This window comes from Paramisgurnus dabryanus, chromosome 12 (genome assembly GCF_030506205.2).
Source record: "Paramisgurnus dabryanus chromosome 12, PD_genome_1.1, whole genome shotgun sequence".
Taxonomy (NCBI): Eukaryota; Metazoa; Chordata; class Actinopteri; order Cypriniformes; family Cobitidae; genus Paramisgurnus; species Paramisgurnus dabryanus.
In genome coordinates this window covers 2,989,323-2,995,322 of record NC_133348.1, presented here as the reverse complement: position 1 = coordinate 2,995,322, position 6,000 = coordinate 2,989,323, and positions in this window count along the sequence as shown.

Sequence of the window (6,000 nt, the reverse complement as noted above, 5' to 3'; positions counted from 1 at the left end):
TACTTGTTCCTTAACCCACGATAGTGACTAGGCGAACTGGGAAGCGAACTCGTCAGGCGGGACTAAGATCGCTGCGGAAAGAAAACCCTCTAGGGGTCTACCACTAAGGTGATGGACAAAAAGACACGAGGTCTATAAAAAATACACTCTCTTAGCAACACTAGAGAGGCGCGGGACGAACTCCGCTAAGGGAAACATGGTAAATCAGAAACTTTCCACGGAAATACTTCACAAAGAAACCACTAGGGGGCGCAATGTGGGCGCTAGCCTCACCCAGATAGTCAAGGATACATCTAGTGAGAGGCTGGCAGCCGATGCTCCGCAACATCGGCCACCAAGCGGTGGAGAAGACAAAAAACATTTTTTGTAACGTTTTTGCCTTGATGGCCTTCCATAATGGTGCGGTTTTTGCGCAGCACCAAAAAGAAAGGCACCAAGCCGACACAGGAGCCGTTCCTCGATGTTCTCACTGATCTGACGAGAGAACTCGAGAGGATACCGGCTCAACACGAACACTGTAAAATCTAGTGAACGTATTAGGTGTCGCCCAGCCAGCAGCTCTACAAATATCTGAAAGTGAGGAACCACGAGCCAAAGCCCAAGATGAAGCCACGCTTCTGGTTGAATGGGCTCTCAAACTAAAAGGGCAAGAAATGCCCTGTTTCTCATACGCCAGGGCGATTGTGTCTACAATCCAATGAGACATCCTCTGTTTAGTGACAGCTTTCCCTTTCTGCTGACCACCATAGCAGACAAAGAGCTGTTCTGAGGTCCGAAAGCTTTGAGTACGATCCACATACACACGTAGTGCACGAACAGGACATAACAAAGCCATGGCTGGGTCTGCCTGCGAAGGCAGCGCTTGTAAATTCACCACCTGATCTCTAAAGGGAGTGGTGGGAATTTTAGGCACGTAGCCCGGCCGGGGTCTCAGTGTAACGCTGGATTCAGCCGGCCCGAACTGAAGGCACGAATCGTTGACCGAAAATGCATGAAGATCCCCTACCCTTTTAATAGAAGCCAGTGCGAGGAGCGTCAAAGTTTTCATAGTGAGAAACTTGACGCTCACCGTCAGCAGAGGCTCGAAAGGGCAGTGCTGAAGGGCTTTCAGCACCATGGACAAGTCCCACGGAGGAATAGAGGGAGGGCGCGAAGGATTCAGCCTCCGCGCACCTCTTAAAAACCTAATGACCAGATCGTGCTGACCTACAGATCTACCGTCTATGGGTGCGTGATGCGCGGATATTGCCGCGATATCTACTTTAATAGTAGATGGTGACAGCCTCTTCTCCAAGCGGTGCTGGAGATATGAAAGCACAATACTGATCGAGCATTCTCGGGGGTCCTCTCGTTGAGAGGTACACCACACAACAAACAGGTTCCATTTCAGCATATACGCCTGTCTCGTAGACGGCGCTCGCGCTGCAGCTATGGTGTTAGATACCGCCTGGGGTAAATCACCTAGAACCTCCGCGCCCCGTCCAGAGACCACACATGGAGGTTCCACAGATCGGGACGGGGGTGCCATAATGTGCCCCCTTCTTGAGACAGAAGGTCCCTCTTCAGGGGAATCCTCCAGGGAGGGGCTGTCGCGAGGAGAGTGAGCTCTGGAAACCAACTCCTGGTGGCCCAATATGGAGCAACTAAAATAATTTTCTCCCCGTCCTCCCTGACTTTGCACAATATTTGCGCAATGAGGCTCACTGGGGGAAATGCGTATTTGCGAAGACCTCTCGGCCAGCTGTGTGCCAATGCATCCACGCCGAGTGTTCCCTCGTTCAGTGAATAGAATAGGCGACAGTGGGTTGTTTCTGGAGATGCAAACAGATCTATCTGCGCTCTGCCGAAACGTCTCCAAATCAGCTGGACCGACTGAGGGTGGAGTCGCCACTCGCCGGGGCGCGCTGCTCGAGAAAGCGCGTCTGCCGCTGCGTTGAGCGACCCCGGGATGTGAATGGCACGAAGAGACCTCAGATTCTTCTGACTCCAAAAGAGGAGATGGCGGGCGAGATGCGACATGTGACGAGAGCGCACTCCGCCTTGGCGATTGATATACGCAACAGTCGCAATGTTGTCTGTGCGAACTAACACATCTTTGCCTCTCAACTCGCTGCTGAAGCGGACGAGCGCAAGATATACAGCCCACAGTTCTCGGCAATTTATGTGCCAGTGCAGCTGGGGTGATGTCCACACCCCTGAAGCTGCAAGCTCGCCGTACGTGGCTCCCCACCCCGTGTTGGAGGCATCTGTGCATACTATTGCATGTCTGGAGACCTGTCTCAGTGGTACCCCCGCCCTGAGAAAAGTTGGGTCTGACCACGGGGAGAAAGTGAGACGGCATTTCGGTGTGATCGTGACACGGTGAAAGCCGGTGAGCCACGCTCTCCTCGGGACTCGGTCGTGAAGCCAATGCTGAAGCGGTCTCATATGTAGCAAACCGAGCGGTGTTACAGCCGCGGCTGCTGCCATATGCCCCAGTAATTTCTGAAATTGTTTCAGAGGGACCGCAGTCTTGCCCGAGAACGTATTCAAGCAAGCCAGAATCGACTGGACGCGCGCCTCCGTGAGACGTGCTGTAAGATTGACCGAATCCAATTCCATGCCGAGAAAAGAAATCTTCTGTGTAGGGCACAGTTTGCTCTTTTCTCGGTTGACCTGAAGACCGAGACGGACGAGGTGTTTGAGGACCCGATCTAGATGAGTGCAAAGCATTTGACGCGACTGTGCTATAATGAGCCAATCGTCGAGATATGCCAAAATGCGAACACCGCTCTCTCTGAGGGGCTTCAAAGCCCCTTCTGCGACTTTCGTGAAGACGCGGGGAGAGAGAGAGAGCCCGAACGGTAAGACTTTGTACTGATATGCTCGACCCTCGAACGCAAAGCGGAGAAACGGCCTGTGTCGGGGAAGTATTGAGACATGAAAGTACGCGTCCTTCAGGTCGATGGCTGCAAACCAATCCTGTGGGCGAATGCATTGAAATATACTCTTCTGCGTAAGCATTTTGAACGGCATCTTGTGAAGTGCTCGATTCAGAACGCGCAGATCCAGGATCGGTCGCAACCCGCCGCTTTTCTTGGGTACAATAAAGTAAGGGCTGTAAAAACCTGCCCTCATCTCGGCTGGAGGAACCGGCTCGATCGCGTCTTTCGCCAATAAGACAGCAATCTCTGCACGTAATACGTGCGCATCTGCGGGTTTCACTACAGTGAAACGAATGCTCGTAAATTTGGGAGGTCGCCGGGCGAATTGTATCGCATAGCCGAGACGGATCGTGCGTAAAAGCCAACGCGACGGACTGGGAAGTTGCTGCCAAGCTTCCAGATACCGAGCGAGGGGAATTAACGGCACAATCGTAGTACCCGCGGCGAGCGGAACAGCGGTGCTCGATGACGCGCTCTCTTGGGCTGCGTTGATATGTGTATTGTGTGAATGAGCACTCACCTGAGTCCGCTGACGGATGGCTGCGCGGGGAAGACTCTGATGAAGATGTCTCGGTGCGCTCGACACATCCGCTGGCGAGAGAGGAGAGGGAGGACGTAGGGTTATGAGCCCATCCGTCACACCCGGCTGCCTCTGAAGGCCTGGAGGAGGAAAAGGAATTCGCTCTTTTTGTGGTTCTGTGGGTGCCGGCTGAAAAGCCGGCGGAACGGAAATTAAAGAAAACCAAGGATTCCCCACCCGGTCCTCCTCCGGGGGGGGGAGTGGTGCGTTCACCATCTCCCGAAGAGCGATCCCCTCCACCTCCAGGTCGCCCGTCTCAGGGCCGCTTAGATTTATGCTTTCCACCAGGCTTAGCGGGCTGAGCGGGCGGGGCGGGCTGCTGACGGCCGGTTCCTCGCTTCCTAGGACGGCCCCGATGAGGAACGGAGGCGGCCGTCGCCGCAGGACGCCCTCGGCGAGGGGCAGACTGAGGTGCCGACGTCGACGGGGCAGGTGTTGGTTTCTTTCGACGTGGCATGATGTTGGCAAGGGCCTCAGTCTGTTTCTGGGTGGCGGAGACCTGTTGTGCGAAGTCTTCCACCGCCTCGCCGAACAGGCCGGCCTGGGACACCGGGGCATTTAAAAGCCGGGTTTTATCGGCATCCCGCATGTCCGCAAGGCACAGCCAGAGGTGGCGCTCCTGGACCACCAAGGTGGACATAGCACGACCGACGGCTTGTGCGGTGGTCTTGGTCGCACGTAGCGCCAGATCCGTAGCCGCACGTAGGTCTTTAAAGACCGCCGAATCGTGACCTCCCTCGTGCAGGTCCTTCAGAGCCTTAGCCTGATGGACCTGCAACAAAGCCATGGCATGTATGGCTGAGGCCGCCTCCCCACAAGCCCGGTATGCAGACTCCGTCAGAGCTGACGAATGCCTGCAGGCCTGTGAGGGAAGGGTAGGACGGTCCTTCCAGTAGGAGACGCCGGCAGGACACAACTGCATCGCTACCGAACGCTCCACTGTCGGGATACCGGCATACCCTTTAGCGGCCCCCCCCATCGAGGGAGGTGAGGGGTGATGGCTGATGCGGACGGTTCCGGGAGGAAAACGGGGTTTTCCACGTCCGAGTCAGCTCATCATGCACCTCGGGAAAGAAAGGCACTGGTGGGGAAGACTGTGAAGCCCGTGCAGCCCCAAAGTACCAGTCGTCTAGGCGGGACGGTACGGGAGGGGGAGGAGCTCTCCACTCCAACCCGACCGCCTCCGCAGCCCGAGCGAGCATGGCCGTCATCTCCGGGTCGAGATCGGGAACCGCAGCCCTTCCCGAAGGAGGGAGAGGATCCGGATCCACGTCCGAAAATGACGGCCCCCCCTCCGATGTTACGACCGATACCGAATCCTCGGGAGGTCCGACAGAGGCAGAAAGCGACGCAGAACGCGCGCTCTCCGTCTCCATCGGAACCTCAGATGGTTGCGGATCCGGTGGCTGAGAGCCGCTGGACGAACCAGCTTGCCGATTCAGCACCGTGAGGCGGAGGTCGTCTCTCCGTAGCTTCACAGCCGCCTTCTTAGCGGTGATCAGCAACGGAGGGCGGCGTTCCCGGAGAAACGCCACACGACCCCGCAGATCCGCAAGAGTCAGGCTCTCGCACGCGGAGCATGTCCCTCCCACGAAAGCAGCCTCAGCATGCTGGAGACCCAGACATGAGAGACAGCGATCGTGTCCATCGCGAGGACCCATGTATTTGCCGCATCCAGAAGTCGAACACGGACGAAAAGACATCTTTAAAAAGACGCTTTAACGCCCGTGAGCAGTGAACGGCTGTCTTTAAAAAGACACAAGTTCAACTGCAGCTCTTTTAGGGGAAATCACTCTTTTAGCTGTGTAGTTGATGAAGCACACAGGGAGGAGAACGCACACACTCAAATAAAAGAGAGTGAAAAGGGTGGAACACTCCGCGAACCTCGCTGTGGTGCCTTCGCCCAATCAACTAAGCACGCAGAGATCTATCCAGAGAGGTAAGAGCAGCTTCTCGTGAGCAGTGTTTGTCTGCCAGCTTTCGAAGCTAAAAAGCTGATTTGATAACTGCACCTGCCGCTCATTAAATACCTGTGCGGCGGGGCGGCGCCGGCAGATGCAATTATCTGCATGCCAAGTTCATTGGCGTTTTAAAGGTTTCTCGAAGCAGATAGGTCACCCGCGAAGCGGTTCCCAATTCGTCGGTCACGACGTGACGTCGTAGTGACCGACTGAAAGGGAACAGAACAATTATCAAAACATACAGAGTTTAAAATTTGTAAATAACGTTCTGGCTTCAGTTTTTTCATAAATTGGGTAAGTAATCGCGGTATTGCAGATTAACATAAAAATTCATCATTAACACGTTTTTATGCAAATGTTTTTTCTTAATTCATGAGATAACTCGTCAATGGCAGGGAAAGAGTTAAAAGCCAGTTTATGAGCCATGAACGTTGTGCTATTTTGCAAAATATTTTAAAGGTTAATTGACCTAATATTAAAATCCTATAATTTACTACAGATAGACACTGTTATTCCAAGTAAATGCATAGATTTG